General features: G+C 38.0%; 1 protein-coding gene across 5 annotated transcripts in view; it reads right to left on the bottom strand.

Moving 5' to 3' along the window:
• Positions 1-20092, bottom strand: part of STAG1 (STAG1 cohesin complex component) — a 509253-nt gene that overhangs the window by 119204 nt on the left and 369957 nt on the right. The gene's annotated exons all lie outside the window — the stretch shown is intronic.

The raw sequence follows: 20092 nt of genomic DNA, 5'->3' as shown, positions 1-20092 counted from the left end.
AATGAGGGGACCTGGGTTCGATTCCTGGGTTGGGAAGATCCCCTGGAGAAGGGAAAGGCTATCCACTCCAGTGTTCCGGTCTAGAGAATTCCATGGACTGTAAGATCCATGGGGTCGCAAAGAGTTGGACATGACTGAGTCACTTTCACTTTTTGAAGTATCATTGTCTGGTTTTGGTATTGGGTAATGGTGGCCTCATGGAATGGATTTGAAAGTGGTTTTCAATTCTTGGGAATAGTTTGAGAAGGATAGGTAGTACCTTTTCTTTCTGTGTTTGGTAGAATGTCTCTGTGTAGCCATTGGATCTTGGACTTAAATTTGCTGGGAGTTTTTTGACTATTAATTCAATTTTACTACTAGTGACTGTTCAGCTTAGATTATTTCTTCCAGAATCAGTCATGAAAGATTGTAAGTTTCTAGAAATTTACCCATTTTTCCCCCTAGGTTTCCAATCTGTTTGCATATAACTTCTCATAATACTCTCTTTTGAGTTTTTTTTTATGTCTGTGATATCGGTTATAGTTTCTCCTCTTTCATTTCTTATTTTGCTTATTTGAGTTATCTCTCTCTCTCTTTTTAACAAGCCTGGCTAAAGGCTTTTCCATTTTGCTTATGTTTGCAAAGAAATCAGCTCAGATTCACTGATCTTTCCTGTTGCATCTTTTTTTTTGGGGGGGGGGGGGCGTGGATAGGGGGCTCTATTTCATATATGTCCTCTCAGATCTTTATTATTTCTTTATTCCTGCTGACTTTGGGCTTTGTTCTAACTCCTTCAATTGGAAGGTTAGGTTGCTTGTTTGAGATTTTTCTTGTAGACCTGTATTGCTACAAACTTCCCTCTGAGAGCTGCTTTTCTATATCCCATGGATTTTGGCAAGTTGTGTTTTTATTTCCATTTGTCTTGAGGTATTTTCTGATTTCCTCTTTAATTTCTTCATTGACTCACTGATTTTTTTTTAACAGTAGCATTTTATTATTATTATTTTTTTTGCAAAGAACTACATGCCTGAGTTTGCAAAGGACCTTTTAAAATACATACAAGGAATTCACGTGCCAATCAAATTTGTGCCCAATAGGTTGCAACAGATGCCTGGGCCCATCTATGGGAAAAGGAGTCCACTTCAGATGCAAAAATGGGCTGGAGCTCAAAGGTGACCTAGAAGTCTAAGGATGTAATACAATCTTGTGATTCTCATTGATATACTTCAGTCATCCAGAGAAAAGAACTGGGATACATTAACCGAGGACTTGGACTTGCCTGGGTCTGGCAGATTATTCACATCGAACCCCTGACGACCAGCCATAGGCAAGGATGATGCTTCACTGTCATAAGGCCTGGTCAGGCTATGGTATTACTATTTCAGTCTGGCATGTGGATGCCAAAACTATCATAGCTTCTCTTGAATAAAAATACATCATGTTTTTGGATACCCCATGTGACTTGACTCTGTCCAAGGAAAATCTTTCACTGCCCAAGCAAGACAGCAATGGGCACACTCCTATGGACAATGGAGACTAAACACTCCAGTTCAAGGGAACAAGGCTCTGCAAGACATGTTGGGAAACAGTTTGATCGTGGTAGAAGTGAACTAGGCAGTCACAGAATTAGGCTATGCCTGCAAAATAACAATCTCAACATGTCAATAATTATTTTGATTTTTTCTCCTTGGAGTGTACAACTTTGGGGTGGTCTGAGGTTATGGGTACCAATGTATCCCAGATAGGGCTCCTTGACTCTAGTCTTGATGTGATGCTTCCCATGGGCACTTTCCTCCTATGGGATACCATAAAGGTGGGAGATGAAACCAAGCAGTACCAGGGTGTTAGCTAGGATCCTTCTAGTAGTGCTGGCACGCTGCTGACCATTCCAATCAGGTGGGTGATGTTATCACGCATGTGAAGTTTGTGCAGTCCTTCTTAGACTGGCCAATTGAAGCTAAAACCTTCGTGTTTTGCTTCAAGCAAAACAAGCATAATGCAAGAAAGAAGGAGAACTGTACACATAAGCTAAAAGTAAAAACATTACAGTCATATTTCCTAACTGGAAAGGACAGAGAAAGGCAACCTAGAGTCATGAGCATAAATACAAAAAGATTTAGCCCAGAGCACAAGATTACCAAAGGTCTATTTAAATTAGATCTGTTCTGTGTCATTCTCAATGTTAGAAGTAAAATGAATGGGTAGGAATTTGGAAATAAGTTTTGGTGGAGAGAAAGACAAACTGAATTTCTAACAACTCCTTTAGCTAAACTAGAAATTGTTTGTCTTTCTATTGGCCAAAACTTATACTTTAAAACTTACACAAACCAGCAGCATTATAAAAATGTTTGTCTTATTTTTAGGAGGGTAAACTATATAATAGTAATATATTATATAATAGTTATATAGTATTATAGTAATATAATATATTATAGTATATATTATAATATTCTAAATAAAAATAGAATATCAAATTATTCTGTACACCTTAAACCAAAACAATGATAAAGGCAATTATATTGCAATAAAAATGGAAAAATGCAATTGATAATTAAAATGCAATCTTAAAAAAAAGAGAGAAGAAATTTTATCAGCTCATTAGAGTTGGATCTGAACACAGAAGCTATAGCCTATACAATGAGCAGTTTCAACCAGATGATTAAATGGAGAGAAAGGAAATTACTTTGGTCCTCAGAGGAAAAAAAAAATACAAGGTGATGAAAAGGGAATGACAAAAAAGAAAGTTTAGAAATAAATATTTAACACTTACCCCCTTTTCTAAGTAAAGCAACTGGAGAGCACACAAGAAGTTTTTAAAATCATTCTATGGAAAACTCCTTAAATCATTTTATCAACAATATAAAAGAGAAATCTACCTCTTTCTTTATCTTGACAGAAGATTTCTACAAACATAGTTTAGCGATTTATTTGAAAAGGGTGGTTATTTTTTGATAAGTAACATCAAATTGGTATTTTCCCCAGATTTTGTGGACATACATAAGTTCCGCTAAAACTAGTCAATGTTATTGTTACTGAAATTCAGTATAATACTCTACTAGGGAGATAAGGAAAGGAGGAAAACTGGTATGGTAGTAGTGGGGAACAAAAATGAAAGACTTTAAACTTATTCCTACTAAGAAGTTGGTCTTTTCGGGTTTAATTGTGTGGATATGCCCGCATAATGGCACAGGGTGAAATCCTGTAATGTCTCACACTGTAGTAAAATTTAACTGGATGCACCTGAGATGAGACTTAGACATGAAGACCCCAAAAACTACATGAAGACTGGAAAACAAAAACGAAATCGAGCATGGGATTTATTAGTGAAGAGAAAAGAATCTGAATTGCTAGGGAAAATAAATATTCAGGAAAAAATTTGCTATGTACATACTAACTGGATTTCCCCTCACATGAGATAGGAAATAAGAACCATCTATTTACATCTAACTTTCTAATCATCAAATAAAAATCAATAATTGTGAAATTGAACAACCCATCTGTGATGCTCTGAAATATCTCTTATAGCAAAAATGGCATTAGTAAATTCCACTGGAAACTTTCATTATAATTTATGTAATTTTGTCATTTTCTAAATATCTTTTATAATACTTAGCACACTACTATTAAAAAAACATGTTTGGGGGACTAGATCAAGATGGCAGAGGAGTAGGATGTGGAGCTCATCTTCCCACAGATACATCAAAAATACATTTATGTGTGGAACAACTCTCATAGAACATCTACTGAACACTGGCAGAAGACGTCAGACTTCCAAAAGGGCATGAAAAGTGGGTAGGGCTAAAGAAAAACAAAAAAAAAGAGAAAGGAATACAGACAAGACCTATGCCTCTGGGAGGGAGCTGTGAAAGAGGAATGCTTTCATCACACGAGCAAGTCCTCTCACTAGCAGGGACACAGGTGGAGCTTTGGAGCCTCAGAGAGCCCAGCAATAGGTGTGCAGAGGGCAAAGCCGAGTCAGGTCCTCACCACCCAGCACTCTCCAGCCTGAGGTATCTAGAGATGGTGGGGGCTGGGTACTAAGGCTCAGGCTTCAGTGACCCTGGAGACTGGACTGGAGTTGGCTGCATGAAGACAGCCTGAGGGGCTAGAGAGCAGTGCACCACAACCAAAGGAAACTGGGAAGAAGCCTGGGCCTGCCAGAGAGCCATGGGACCATTGTTAGGAGGTGTGTGAGGAGACGGGTGGGCCAATGCTGCTTTCTCCATGCACTTGCAGGCAGCAGGGCTCTGCCTACATGAACTCCAGGGGAGGCTGTGAGCTGTGGCTGCCATCTTGGACTCCAGATGCAGGTGCAGATTGCTGCTGTTGCTGCCACCTTGCCAAAAATTCTGTGAATGGGTGTCACTGGCCCCATCTTCCCAGAAGTCAGCATGGCCTGTCACTGCTGAGGGTCCTGTGATCCAGGACCAACATCCCCAGAAATGAGGATGGCCCACTGCTGCTGAAGAGGACCCTGTGACCTGGCACCAATCACTGCTCCCACCTCCCAGGGGTGCATGACACACTGTCGCCACCTAGGGTCCCACGCTCAGTGGCCAACTTTCCTAAAGACTGGTGACTTGCTGCTGCCACTGCTAGGGACCCATGATTGGGAGGTGATCACTGATGTGCCTCCCTGGGAGTGAGCACCCGCACATCTCCTATCAAAGGGACAATAGCCAGCATAGGCTGAGGAAAGAGACAGCAAGCATGTAAACCAAAAACACCCCTCAAGTCAAAAACAAAAATTGTTTGAATCCACACAAGTTACACAGGGACGTTGTTGTTCAGTCACTCATTGGTGTTTGACTATTTGCGACCCCATGGATTGCAGCATGCCAAGTTTCCCTGTCCTTCACTATCCCAAGGAGTTGGTCAAACTCATGTCCATTGAGTCAATGTTGTCATCCAACCATCTAATCCTCTGTCACCTCCTTCTCCTCCTGCCCTCAATCTTTCCTAGTATCAGTCGTCTCAGTGAGTCAGCTCTTCACATCAGGTGGCCAAAGTACTGGAGCTTCAGCTTCAGCATTAGTCTTTCCAATGAATATTCATGGTTGATTTCCTTTAGGATGGACTAGTTTGATCTCCTGGCTGTCCAAGGGATTCTCAAGAGTCTTCTCCAACACCACAGTTGAAAGGCATTAATTCTTCAATGCTCAGCCTTTTTTATGGTACAATTCTCACATCTGTACATGACTACTGGAAAAACCACAGCTTTGACTCGACAGACCTTTGTTGGCAAAGTGATATATCTTCTTTTTAATACATTGTTTAGGTTTGTCAAAGCTTTTCTTCCAAGGAGCAAGCGTCTTTTAATCTCATAGCTGCAGTCACCATCCACAGTGATTTTGGGGCCCAAGAAAATAAAGTTTGTCACTGTTTTCATTTTATTCCCATCTATTTGCCATGAAGTGATGGGACTGGATGCCATGATTTTAGTTTACTGAACACTGAGTTTTAGGCCAGCTTTATCATTCTCCTCTTTCACTTTAATCAAGAGGCTCTTTAGTTCCTCTTCAATTTCTGCCATGAGGGTGGGTGTCATTTAAATAACTGAGGTTACTGATATTTATTCTGGCAATCTTGATTTCATCTTGAGCTTCATCCAGCCAGGTATTTCTCATGATATACTCTGTATATATGTTAAATAAGCAAGGTGACAGTATACAGCCTTGATGTGCTCTTTTCCCAATTTGGAACGGGTCTGCCTTGACATACTCCTTTCCCAGTGTGGAACCAGACTGTTGTTCCATGTCAGGTTTGAACTGTTGCTTCTCAACCTCCATACAGATTTCTCAGGAGGCAGGTAAGTTCATCTGGTATCTCCATCTCTTAAAGAATTTTCCACAGTTTGTTGTGATCCACACAGCTAAAGGCTTTAGCAGAGTCAATGAAGCAGAAGTAAATGTTTTTCTGGAATTGCCTTGCTTTTTCTATGATGCAACGGATGTTGGCAATTTGATTTCTGGTTCCTCTGCATTATCTAAATAGTCTGTACATAAGGGAGTTCTTTATTCACATACTGCTGAGGCCTAGCTTGAAGGATTTTGAACATTACCTATTAGCATGTGAAATGAGTGCAATTGTGCAGTAGTCTGAACATTCTTTGACATTGCCTTTCTTTGGGATTGGAATGAAAACTGAGCTTATCCAGTCCTGTGGCTACTGCTGAGTTTTCCAAATTTGCTGGCATATTGTTTGTAGTGATGCTTCTTCCTAAGGCCTCCTTCACTTCGCACTCCAGGCTATCACTCTAGGTGAGTGATCACACCACTGTGGTTATCTGGGTCATTAAGACCTATTTTGCAAAGTTCTTCTGTGTATTCTTGCTCCCTCTTCTTAATATTTATGCTCCTGTTAGGTCCATACTGTTTCTGTCCTTTATTGTGTTCATCTTTGCATGAAATGTTTCCTTGGTATCTCTAATTTTCTTGAAGAGACTGTTAGCCTTTCCCATTTTATTGTTTTCCTCTATTTCCTTGCATTGTTCACTTAAGAAGGCATTCTTATCTCTCCTTGCTATTCTTTGGAACTCTGCATTCAGATGGGTGTATCATTCCTTTTTTCCTTTGCTTTTGCTTCTCTTCACTCCTGCTGATAAACAGCCTTTTAAGACCACAGTAGATAATCGTTCCTCCTAAACTCAGAGTAAGAGAAATATAAGAAAATGAAAAAGCAGAGGAACCACTTTCAGTTAAAAGACCGAGAAAATGCCCCTGAAGGAATAAACAATGTAACAGACCTCTTCAGCCTAACAGATACGGACTTCAAAAAGGAGGTATTGAAAATACTGCAGAAATTAATAAACACTATTGATGAAAATGCAGGGTATTATAAAAAGGAAGTAGAAGCTATAAGGAGGTGTCAAGAAAAATTAGAAAATTCCTTTCCTGAGACAAAACCTGAGCTCAAGGCAATGAATAATAGCAGAACGAATGCAGAAGAAAGAATAAGTGATCTGGAAAATAAGACTGATTAAAAACTACCAAATCCTGCTGAATAACCAACAAATCACAGAATAAATCAAGAAAGAAATCAAAATTTGCATAGAAACGAATGAAAATGAAAACACAACAACCCAAAACCTGTGGGACACGGTAAAAGCAGTCCTAAGGGGAAAGTTCATAGCAATACAGGCACACCTCAAGAAACAAGAAAAAAGTCAAAAAAATAACCTAACTCTACACCTAAAGCAACTAGAAAAGGAAGAAATGAAGAACCCCAGGGTTAGTAGAAGGAAAGAAATCTTAAAAATTAGAGCAGAAATAAATGCAAAAGAAACAAAAGAGACCATAGCAAAAAATCAACAAAACCAAAAGCTGGTTCTTTGAAAGGATAAATAAAATTGACAAACCATTAGCCAGACTCATCAAGAAACAAAGGGAGAAAAATCAGAACAATAAAATAAGAAACGAAAATGGAGAGATCACAACAGACAACACAGAAATACAAAGGATCATAAGAGACTACTATCAACAATTATATGCCAGTAAAATGGACAACGTGGAAGAAATGGACAAATTCTTAGAAAAGTACAACTTTCCAAAACTCGACCAGGAAGAAATAGAAAATCTTAACAGACCCATCACAAGCACGGAAATTGAAACTGTAATCAAAAATCTTCCAGCAAACAAAAGCCCAGGTCCAGACGGCTTCACAGCTGAATTCTACCAAAACTTTAAAGAACAGCTAACACCTATCCTGTTCAAACTCTTCCAAAAAATTGCAGAGGAAGGTAAACTTCCAAACTCATTCTATGAGGCCACCATCACCCTAATACCAAAACCTGACAAAGATCCCACAAAAAAAGAAAACTACAGGCCAATATCACTGATGAACATAGATGCAAAAATCCTTAACAAAATTCTAGCAATCAGAAACCAACAACACATTAAAAAGATCATACACCATGACCAAGTGGGCTTTATCCCAGGGATGCAAGGATTCTTCAATATCCGCAAATCAATCAATGTAATACACCACATTAACAAATTGAAAAATAAAAACCATATGATTATCTCAATAGATGCAGAGAAAGCCTTTGACAAAATTCAACACCCATTTATGATAAAAACTCTCCAGAAAGCAGGAATAGAAGGAACATACCTCAACATAATAAAAGCTATGTATGACAAACCCACAGCAAACATTATCCTCAATGGTGAAAAACTGAAAGCATTTCCTCTAAAGTCAGGAACAAGACAAGGGTGCCCACTCTCACCATTACTATTCAACATAGTTTTGGCCATAGCAATCAGAGCAGAAAAAGAAATAAAAGGAATCCAAATTGGAAAAGAAGACGTAAAACTCTCACTATTTGCAGATGACATGATCCTCTACATAGAAAACCCTAAAGACTCCACCAGAAAATTACTAGAACTAATCAATGACTATAGTAAAGTTGCAGGATATAAAATCAACACACAGAAATCCCTTGCATTCCTATACCCTAATAATGAGAAAACAGAAAGAGAAATAAAGGAAACAATTCCATTCACCATTGCAACGGAAAGAATAAAATACTTAGGAATATATCTACCTAAAGAAACTAAAGACCTATATATAGAAAACTATAAAACACTGGTGAAAGAAATCAAAGAGGACACTAATAGATGGAGAAATATACCATGTTCATGGATTGGAAGAATCAATATAGTGAAAATGAGTATACTACCCAAAGCAATTTATAGATTCAATGCAATCCCTATCAAGCTACCAACAGTATTCTTCACAGAGCTAGAACAAATAATTTCACAATTTGTATGGAAATACAAAAAACCTCGAATAGCCAAAGCGATCTTGAGAAAGAAGAATGGAACTGGAGGAATCAACCTACCTGACTTCAGGCTCTACTACAAAGCCACAGTTATCAAGACAGTATGGTACTGGCACAAAGACAGAAATATAGATCAATGGAACAAAATAGAAAGCCCAGAGATAAATCCACGCACATTTGGACACCTTATCTTTGGCAAAGGAGGCAAGAATATACAATGGATTAAAGACAATCTCTTTAACAAGTGGTGCTGGGAAATCTGGTCAACCACTTGTAAAAGAATGAAACTAGAACACTTTCTAACACCATACACAAAAATAAACTCAAAATGGATTAAAGATCTAAACGTAAGACCAGAAACTATAAAACTCCTAGAGGAGAACATAGGCAAAACTCTCTCTGACATACATCACAGCAGGATCCTCTATGACCCACCTCCCAGAATATTGGAAATAAAAGCAAAAATAAACAAATGGGACCTAATTAACCTTAAAAGCTTCTGCACATCAAAGCAAACTATTAGCAAGGTGAAAAGACAGCCTTCAGAATGGGAGAAAATAATAGCAAATGAAGCAGCTGACAAACAACTAATCTCAAAAATATACGAGCAACTCCTACAGCTCAACTCCAGAAAAATAAATGACCCAATCAAAAAATGGGCCAAAGAACTAAATAGACATTTCTCCAAAGAAGACATACAGATGGCTAACAAACACATGAAAAGATGCTCAACATCACTCATTATCAGAGAAATGCAAATCAAAACCACTATGAGGTACCATTTCACACCAGTCAGAATGGCTGCGATCCAAAAGTCTACAAATAATAAATGCTGGAGAGGGTGTGGAAAAAAGGGAAGCCTCTTACACTGTGGGTGGGAATGCAAACTAGAACAGCCACTATGGAGAACAGTGTGGAGATTCCTTAAAAAACTGGAAATAGAACTGCCTTATGACCCAGTAATCCCACTGCTGGGCATACACACTGAGGAAACAAGAAGGGAAAGAGACACGTGTACCCCAATGTTCATCACAGCACTGTTTATAATAGCCAGGACATGGAAGCAACCTAGATGTCCATCAGCAGATGAATGGATAAGAAAGCTGTGGTACATATACACAATGGAGTATTACTCAGCCATTAAAGAGAATACATTTGAATCAGTTCTAATGAGGTGGATGAAACTGGAGCCTATTATACAGAGTGAAGTAAGCCAGAAGGAAAAACACCAATACAGTATACTAACGCATATATATGGAATTTAGAAAGATGGTAACAATAACCCTGTGTACGAGACAGCAAAAGAGACACTGATGTATAGAACAGTTTTATGGACTCTGTGGGAGAGGGAGAGCGTGGGAAGATTTGGGAGAATGGCATTGAAACATGTAAAATATCATGTATGAAATGAGATCCCAGTCCAGGTTTGATGCACGATACTGGATGCTTGGGGCTAGTGCACTGGGACAACCCAGAGGGATGGTATGGGGAGGGAGGAGGGTTCAGGATGGGGAACACATGTATACCTGTGGCAGATTCATTTTGATATTTGGCAAAACTAATACAATTATGTAAAGTTTAAAAATAAAATAAAATTAAAGCAAAAAATAAATAAATAAATTAAATTAAATTAAAAAACACAAAAAACTACCAAATCAATGCAGCAGACAGAATGCCAAAAATAACACACACAAAAAAAAACCTAACATAAAGAGACCTATGGGATAATATAAAGTGGGTTAATCTATGCATAATAGGAATTCCAGAAGAGGAAAAAGGAGGACAGAGGATTAAAAATGTATTTGATGAAATTATGGCAGAAAATTTTCCAAACTTAAAGAAGGAAACAGATATCCAGATACAGAAAGCACAGAAGGTCCCAAACAAGATGAACACAATCAGATCTACACAAACACCTATTATAATAAAAAAAAAAAAAGGCACAAGTTAAAAGGAGAGGATTCTAAAGGAATCCTTAGAATCCTTAGATTCTAAAGGAATCTAAAGGAAGAGAAAAAAGGTTTTTTTTAACAAGCAATTCCCATAAGGCAGTCAGCTGATTTCTCTGCAGAAATACTGCAGGCCAGAAGGGAGTGATGAAATATATTCAAAGTCTTAAAAGAGAAAAATCTGCAACCTAGAATATTCTAGCCAGCAAGATTATCATTTAGAATAGGAGGAGAAATAAAGAATTTTTCAGAGAAACAGAAATTAAAACAACATAGCAATATTAAACTTATCCTAAAATAAATATTGAAAGGTCATTGCTAAATAGAAGAAATAGGAAGGAGGAAATCACAACTGAAAAGTAAAGCACTTAATTTAGCCAGAATACAGATGAAAAGGAAAAAACAAAAACAAAAACCCTATTTGTGAAAGCAATGATGAACACAAGGAACACAAAGGGATAAATATGAAGATATAAAAAGGGACATCAAAATCATAAAACATACGGAAGGAGAGTAAGAAGATGCAGATTCTTTTTCTTTTCTTTTTTTTAAGAAATGTATTTGAGCCATATGAGTATCAGTCTAAATCAAGTGGATTAGGAAGGGGTTAACAGACTTGAAAAAACAGGGCAATGACAAATTAAAAATATACAAGAAATCCAAAGACTTTAAAGCAAAGGCTGAAAGATAAAGGGCATTAATAATGATAAAAGGATCAATACAATAAGAGGATTTTTACCCACTTCAATATATATGCACCTAATATACGAGCACCCCAATACTAACAGAACATAAAGGGAGAAATCAATATGAATATATTAACAGCAGGAGACTCTAACCTCCTACTCACACCAATAGACAGATCTTCCATACAGAGAATCAATAAGGCAACATAAGTCCTTAATGATACAACAGAACAGCTTTGCTTAATTGGTATTTTTAGGATACTACATCCAAAAACGGAGAAGGCAATGGCACCCTACTCCAGTACTCTTGCCTGGAAAATCCCGTGGACGGAGGAGCCTGGTAGGCTGCAGTCCATGGGGTCACTAAGAGTCGGATACGACTGAGCGACTTCACTTTCACTTTTCACTTTCATGCATTGGAGAAGGAAATGGCAACCCACTCCAGTGTTCTTGCCTGGAGAATCCCAGGGATGGGGGAGCCTGGTGGGCTGCCATCTATGGGGTCGCACAGAGTCGGACACGACTGAAGCGACTTAGCAGCAGCAGCAGCACATCCAAAAAAGAAAACAAACAAAAAAACAAAACCCCAAATAAACATTCTTTTCAAGTGCACATGGAACATTCTCTAGGACTGACCACATCCTGGGGCACAAAACTAATCTTAACAAATAGTACAGAAACTGTTTCAAGTATCTTCTCTGACCACAATGGCATGGAACCAGAAATCAACCACAGGAAAGAAATGAGAAAAAAATGATGACCTGGAGACTAAATAACATGCTACTGAAAAATGGGTCAATGAGGAAATCATAATAAAAGAATTTTAAAAATACCTTGAGACAAATGACAATAAAAACACAATCATAAAAAATCTGGATGCAGCAAAAGCAGTTCTCAGAGGAATGTTCAGAGTGATACAGGCCTTGATCAAAACCAAAACATTTCAAGTAAACACCCTAAACTACCACCTAAAAGAATTAGAAAAAGGAGAACAAAAACAATAACAAAAAATTAAAGTCAAAGGAGTGAAATAATAAAGATCAGGGTGGAAAGAAAATAAAGATTAAAAAACAACAACAACAACAACAAATCCAAGAGCTGGTTCTTTGAAAGGGCAAACGAAATAGACAAACCTCTGGCCAGGCTCACCAAGAAGAACAGAGATGGCACCCAAATAAACAAAATAAGAAGTGAAAAAGGAGAAATTTCAATTGATAGTGCAGGGGGGAAAAAAGGTGAGAGAATACTGCAATTATACAGCAACAAATTGACAACTTAGAAGAAATGGACAACTGTGTAGAAACATATAGACAACCAAAAGTGAATCAAGAAGAAATAAATAATTTGAAAAGACTGATCACTAAAAGTAAAATACAACCTGTAACTAAAAAACGTCCTAAAAAAAAATTCAGTCCAGGACCGGGTGGTTTCACAGACAACTTCTACAAACACACATATAAGAACGTATACTGATTCTTGTTAAACTCTTAGAAAAGACTCAAGAGGAGGGAACACTCTCAGAGACAATCTCTGAAGCCCCATCACACTGATACCAAAATCAGACTAAGACATTATCAAAAAAGAAAATGACATGTCAGTATTTTTGATGAATGTAGATGCAAAAATTCTCAATAAAATACTAGCAAACCGAATCTAGTAACACATAAAAAAGACAATATAACATGACTATGTGAGATTATATCCCAGATTTACAAGGATAGTTCAAAATATATGAATAAACGAATGTAATAACATCACATTAACAAAAGAAAAGTAAAAACCACATGATCATCTCAATAGATGCAGAAAAAGAATTTGACAAAATTTAACATCCATTCATGATAAAAATTCTTACCAAAGTCAGAAACGAGGGAACAAAGCTCAACATACTAAAAGCCATTTATGAGAAATCCACAGCCACTATAATACTCAACGAGGTAAAATGGAAAGCCTTCGCAGTAAAGGCTGGAATAAGACAAGGATACCCACTGTCACCACTTCTATTTAATACAGTTTCGGAAGTTCTAGCCACATCAATCAAACAAGGAAAAGAAATAAAAGGTATCCAAACTGGAAGGTAAAATTTTTACTATGTGTAGATGACAAGATACTATACACAGAAAATTCCAAGGACTCTACATGAAAACTAATAGATATAAAAAGTGAATTCAGGATAGTAGAATACAAGATTAACATTCAGAAATCGGTTGCATTCATTTACACAAACAATGAAATATCAGAAGGGGAATGTAAAAAAAAAAATACTATTTTAAAGAATTACATCAAAAATAAAATACCTAGGTGTAAACCTAACCAAGGAGGTGAAAGACTTATATGCTAAAACTACAAAACATTAATAAATAGAATAAAAAAATTCAAAAAATGGAAAAATAACCCATGCTTTTAAATTTGAATAATTAACACTGTTAAAGAGGCAATACTAGCCAAAGTAATCCACAGAGTTAATGCTATCCCTATCAAAATACTCATGACATTTTCCACAGAACTATAACAAATTTATATTAAACCATAAAAGACCCAGAATTACCAGAGCGTTCTGGAAGGAAAAAAAAAAAAGAAAAAAGCAAGCAGGAGGCATAACTCTCCCAGACTTCAGACAATACTACAAAGCTATAGTAACCCAAACAGCGCGGTACTGGCACAAAAACAGGCATGTGAATCAAAGGAATAGAGGGCCCAGAAATAAACCTACACAACCACGGTCAATTAATATTTTACAAATGAGACCAGAATATACAATGGGAAAAAGAAAGTCTCTGCAGCTAGTGGTGCTAGGAAAGCTAGAGACCTGCATGTATCAATACATCAATGGAGTTAGAACACATCCTCACACAATGCACAAACATAAACTTGAAATAGCTTAAAGACTAAACATAAGAAGAGACACCATAAAACTCCTAGAAAAAAGCATAAGCAAAACACTCTGTGACATAAATTGTACCAATGTTTTCTTAGATCAGTCTCCCAAGACAATAGAAATAAACCAATGAGACATAATCAAATTTATATACCTCTGTACAGCAAAGGAAACCATTAAAAAAAACAAAACTGAAAAAACCTATGGAATGGGAGAAAGCATCTGCAAATGATGTGACAGACAAGGGCTTAATCTCCAAAATATACAAACAACTCAATACAATTTAACAACAAAAACCCAGATAACCCAATCAAAATGTAGGTAGACAACCTTAATAGACCTTTCTCTAAACAAGACATACAAAAGGCCACTAAGTCCATGAAAAGATGCTCAATGTAACTAAATTATTAGAGAAATGCAAATGAAAACTACAATGAGGTACCACCTCACACCGGTCAGAATGGTCATCATTAAAAAGTCTACAAGTAATAAATGCTAGAGAGGATGTGGCAAAAAGGGAACTTTCCTACACCGATGGTGGGAAGGAAAATTTGTACAGCCACTATGGAAAACAGAATAAAGGTTTCTCAGAAAACTATAAAAGCAGAATTATTATATGATCCAGTAGTCCCACTGCTGGGAATATACCTGAACAAAACTGTAAGTCAAAAAGATATGTGTACCCCTATATTCAATGCATCACTGTTCACAATAGCCAAAATATAGAAACGACGTAAATGTCCATTGACAGATGAATGGATTAAGAAGATATGGTAATTATAAACAATAAAATATTACTCAGCCATAAAAAAAAAATGAAATAATGCCACTTGCAGCAACATGGATGCATCATACTAAGTGAAGTTAGGTCAGAAAGAGCAAGACAAATATCATGAGAACTCATATGTGGAATCTAAAATATGCTACAAGTGAACCTATGAAATAGAAACAGAATCACTGACATATAGAACAGACTTGTGGTTGCCATGGGGAAGGGGGAGAGAGAGAGAGATGGACTGGGAGGCTGAGGTTGGTAGATGAAAACTATTACATTCAGAATGGACAAAAAACAAGGTCCTAATATACAGCACAGGAAACTATACCAAATATCCAGTGATAAATCATATTGGAAAGGAATATAAAAAAAGGAATATATGTATCTGTATAACTGAGTCACTTTGCTGTATTACAGAGATTGGATAATATAAACTAAATATTTTTCAATTAAAAAAAATTTTAAACTTTCCAACCTATTAAAAAAAATAAATTGCCCTGAGCTCTTTAAAAATAAACTACAGGTTTATTTTTAAAATGTAGGTCATAAAAATGACCTACAGGTTAATAATGGTAACATACAGAAAATAAGTCTTAATTGTGGACACAATGGAGAAAAGAGAGGGTAGGATGAAGGGAGAAAGTAGCATTGACATATATACATTCAGTTCAGTTGCTCAGTTGTGTCCGACCCTTTGAGACCCCACGGACAGCAGCACCTCAGGCCTCCCTGTCCATCACCAAGTCCTGAAGCTTGCTCAAACTATATCCATTGAGTTGGTGATGCCATCCAACCATGTCACCCTCTGTTATCCCCTTCTCCTCCTAACCTTCAGTCTTGCCCAGCATCAGGGTCTTCTCCAATGAGTCAGTTCTTTGCATCAGGTGGCCCAAGTATTGGAGCTTCAACTTCAGCTTCAGTCCTTCCAATGAATATTCAGGACCAATTTCCTTTAGGATGGACTGGTTTGATCTCCTTGCAGTCTAAGGGACTCTCAAGAGTCTTCTCCAACACCACAATTCAAAAGCATCAGTTGTTTGGCACTCAACTTTCTTTATGGTTCAACTCTCACACCCATACATGACTACTGGAAAAACCATAGCTTTGACTAGACGGACCTTTGTCAGCAAAGTAATGTCTCTGCTTAATATGCTGTCTAGGTTGGTCATAGCTTTTCTTCCAAAGAGCAAGCGTCTTTTAATTTCCTGGCTGAAGTCGATATTTCCAGTGATTTTGGAGCCCAAGAATAGTCTCTTACTGTTTCCATTGTTTTCCCCTCTACTTGCCATGAGGTGATGGGATTGGATGCCACGATCTTAGCTTTTTGAATGTTGAGTTTTAAACCAGCTTTTTCACTCTCCTCTTTCACTTTCATCAAGAGGCTCTTCAGTTGCTTCTTGCTTTCTGCCATAAGGGTGGTGTCATCTGCGTATCTGAGGTTATTGATATTTTTCCTGGCAATCTTGATTCCAGTTTGTGCTTCATCTAGCCTGGCATTTTGCATGATGTACTCTGCTTATAAGTTAAATAAGCAGGGTGACATTAGACAGCCTTGATATACTCCCTTCCCAATTTGGAACCAGTCTGTCATTCCATGTCCGGTTCTAACTGTTGCTTCTTGACCTGCATACAGAGTTCATGAGGCAGGTAAGGTGGCCTGGTATTCCCATCTCTTTAAGAATTTTCCACAGTTTGTTGTGATTCATACAGTCAAAGGCTTTGGTGCAGTCAATAAAGTGGATGTTCCAGATCTTTTTCTGGAACTCTCTTGCTTTTTCAATGATCCAGTGGATGTTGGCAATTTGATCTCTGGTTCCTCTGCCTTTTCTAAATCCAGCTTGAATATCTGGAAGTTCTTGGTTCAGGTACTGTTGAAGCTTCGCTTGGAGAATTTTGAGCATTATTTTGCTAGCATGTGAGATAAGTGCAGTTGTGTAGTACTTTGAACATTCTTTGGCACTGCCTTTGTTTGGGACTGGAAAGAAAACTGACCTTTTCCAGTTCTGTGGCCACTACTCAGTCTTCCAGATTTGCTGGCATATTGAGTGCAGCACTTTCACAGCATCATCTTTTAGGATTTGAAATAGCTCAACTGGAATTCCAACACCTCCTCTAGCTTTACTTCTTAGTGATACTTCCTAAGGCCCATATGACTTCACATTCCAGGATGTTTGGCTCTTAGTTAAGTGATCACACCATTGTGGTTATCTGGGTCATAAAGATCTTTTTGCCACCTCTTCCTAATAAGAGTCTGCTTCTGTTAGGTCCATACTGTTTCTGTCCTTTATTGAGCCCAGTTTTGCATGAAGTGTTCCCTTGGTATTTCTAATTTTCTTCAAGATACCTCTAGTCTTTCCCATTCTACCCTTTTCCTCTATTTCTTTGCATTGATCACTGAGGAAGAGTTTCTTATCTCTCCATGCTATTCTTTGGAACTCTGCATTTAAATGTGTATATATTTCCCATTCTCCTTTGCCTTTCGCTTCTCTTCTTTTCTCAGTTATTTGTAAGACCTCCTCAGACAACCTTTCTGCCCTTTTGCATTTCTTTCTCTTGGGGATGGTCTTGATCACTGCCTCTTGTAAAATGTCATGAACCTCCATCCATAGTTCTTCTGGCACTCTATCAGGTCTAAACTCTTGAATCTGTTTGTCTTTTCCATTGTATAAGGATTTGATTTAGGTCATACCTGAATGGTCTAGTGGTTTTCCCTACTTTCTTCAAATTAATTTTGCAATAAGGACCTCATGATCTGAGCCACAGTCAGCTCCTGGTCTTGTTTTTGCTGACTGTATAGAGCTTCTCCATCTTCGGCTGCAAAAATATAATCAATCTGATTTCAATGTTGACCATCTGGTGATGTCTATGTGTAGAATCATCTCTTGTGTTGTTGGAAGAGGGTGTTTCCTATGACCAGTGTGTTCTCTGGGCAAAATTCTGTAAGCCTTTGCTCTGCTTCATTTTGTACTTCAAGGCCAAACTTCAGATATCTCGTGCCTTTCTACTTTTGCATTCCAGTCCCCTATGATGAAAAGGAATCTTCTTTTGGTGTTAGTTTTAGAAGGTCTTGAAGGTCTTCGTAGAAACCATTCACCTTCAGCTTCTTCAGCATTACTGGTTCAGTAACAGACTTGGAATACTGTGATACTGAATGGTCTACCATGGAAACCAACACAAATCAGTCTGTCATTTTTGAGACTGTACCCAAGTACCGCAATTTGGACTCTTTTGTTGACTATGAGCGTTACTCCAATTCTTCTAAAGGATTCTTGCCTAAAGTAGTAGAGATAATGGTCATCTGAATTAAATACGCCCATTCCAGGCAATTTTGGTTCACTGATTCCTAAAATGTCAATATTCACTTTTGCCATCGCCTGTTTGACTACTTCCAATTTATGCTGATTCATGGACCTAACATTCCAGGTTCCTATGCAACACTGTTCTTTACAGCATTGGACTTAACTTCCATCACTAGTCACATCCAGAACTGGGCATTGTTTTCACTTTGACTCCGTCTCTTCATTCTTTCTGGAGTTATTTCTCCACTCTTCTCCAGTAGCATATTGGGCACCTACTGACCTGGGAAGTTCATCTTTCAGGATTCTATCTTTTTGCCTTTTCATACTATTTGTGGGGTTCTGAAGGCAAGAATACTGAAGTGGTTTGCCATTCCCTTCTTCACTCAACCATGTTTTGTCGTAACTCTCTGCCATGAGTCATCCATCTTGGATGACCCTACATACCATGGCTCATAGTTTCATTGAGTTAGACAAGTCTGTGGTCCATGTGATTAGGTTGCTAGTTTCCTGTTATTGTGGATTTCATTCTGTCTGCCCTCTGGTGAATGAGGATAAGAGGCTTATGGAAGCTTCCTGATGTGAGAGCCTATACTATCATGTAAAAATGGCTAACTAGTGGAAAGCTGCTATATAACACAAGGAGCCCAGCCTGGCTTTCTCTGATGACCTAAAGGGGTTGGATGTGAGCAGAGGAGGAGGCTCAAGGGGGAGGGAAAATGTATAAAATAATTTCTGATTCATATTGTTGTATGCAGAAACCAACACAATATTGTAAAGCCATTATCCTCCAATTAACAAATTTTAAAAAATAGCATAAAAAAGAAAGTCAAAGAATATTACCAAAATTATCCTAAAAGTCTAAAAATAAAATTGCACTTAAAAAGATAAAATACTGGGCTTCCCTTGTGGCCCAGTGGTAAGGAATTCACCTGCCAATGTAGGAGATAAGGGTTCAAATCCCTGATCTAGGAAGATCCCGCATGCCATGGAACAACTAAGCCCCTGTGCCACAACTCCTGAGCCTGTGCTCTAGAGATCAGAAAGTGCAACTACTGAAGCCCACATTCCCTAGAGCCTGTGCTCTGCAAAAAGAGAAGCCACACCATTGAAAAGCCTACGTACCATAACCAGAATGTAGCTCAAGCTTGCCACAACTAGAGAAAAGCTGGGACAGCAATGAAGATGAAGCACAGCCAAAAATAAATAGACAGAAATTTAAAATGTTTGAATTGATGCTTTTGAACTGTGGTGTTGGAGAAGACTCTTGAGAGTCCCTTGGACTGCAAGGAGATCCAACCAGTCCATTGTGAAGGAGATCAGCCCTGGGATTTCTTTGGAAGGAATGATGCTAAAGCTGAAACTCCAGTACTTTGGCCACCTCATGCGAAGAGCTGTCTCATTGGAAAAGACTCTGATGCTGGGAGGGATTGGGGGCAAGAGGAGAAGGGGACGACAGAGGATGAGATGGCTGGATGGCATCACTGACTCGATGGACTTGAGTCTGAGTGAACTCCGGGAGTTGGTGATGGACAGGGAGGCCTGGCGTGCTGCAATTCATGGGGTCGCAAAGAGTCAAACACGACTGAGAGACTGATCTGATCTGATCTGAATACCTATGATACTCATAACAATTCAAATAATGGAATATAGCAACTTTTAAAACAGACTGCTGTGAGATTTAGTTTTATTCTGTGACAATCTGGCAGTTCAAGTTATAGGAATCTAGGTTATTCAATATAAAAATTCC

This window comes from Bos indicus, chromosome 1 (genome assembly GCF_029378745.1).
Source record: "Bos indicus isolate NIAB-ARS_2022 breed Sahiwal x Tharparkar chromosome 1, NIAB-ARS_B.indTharparkar_mat_pri_1.0, whole genome shotgun sequence".
NCBI lineage: Eukaryota > Metazoa > Chordata > Mammalia > Artiodactyla > Bovidae > Bos > Bos indicus.
This window is presented reverse-complemented; position numbering and strand designations above follow the sequence as displayed.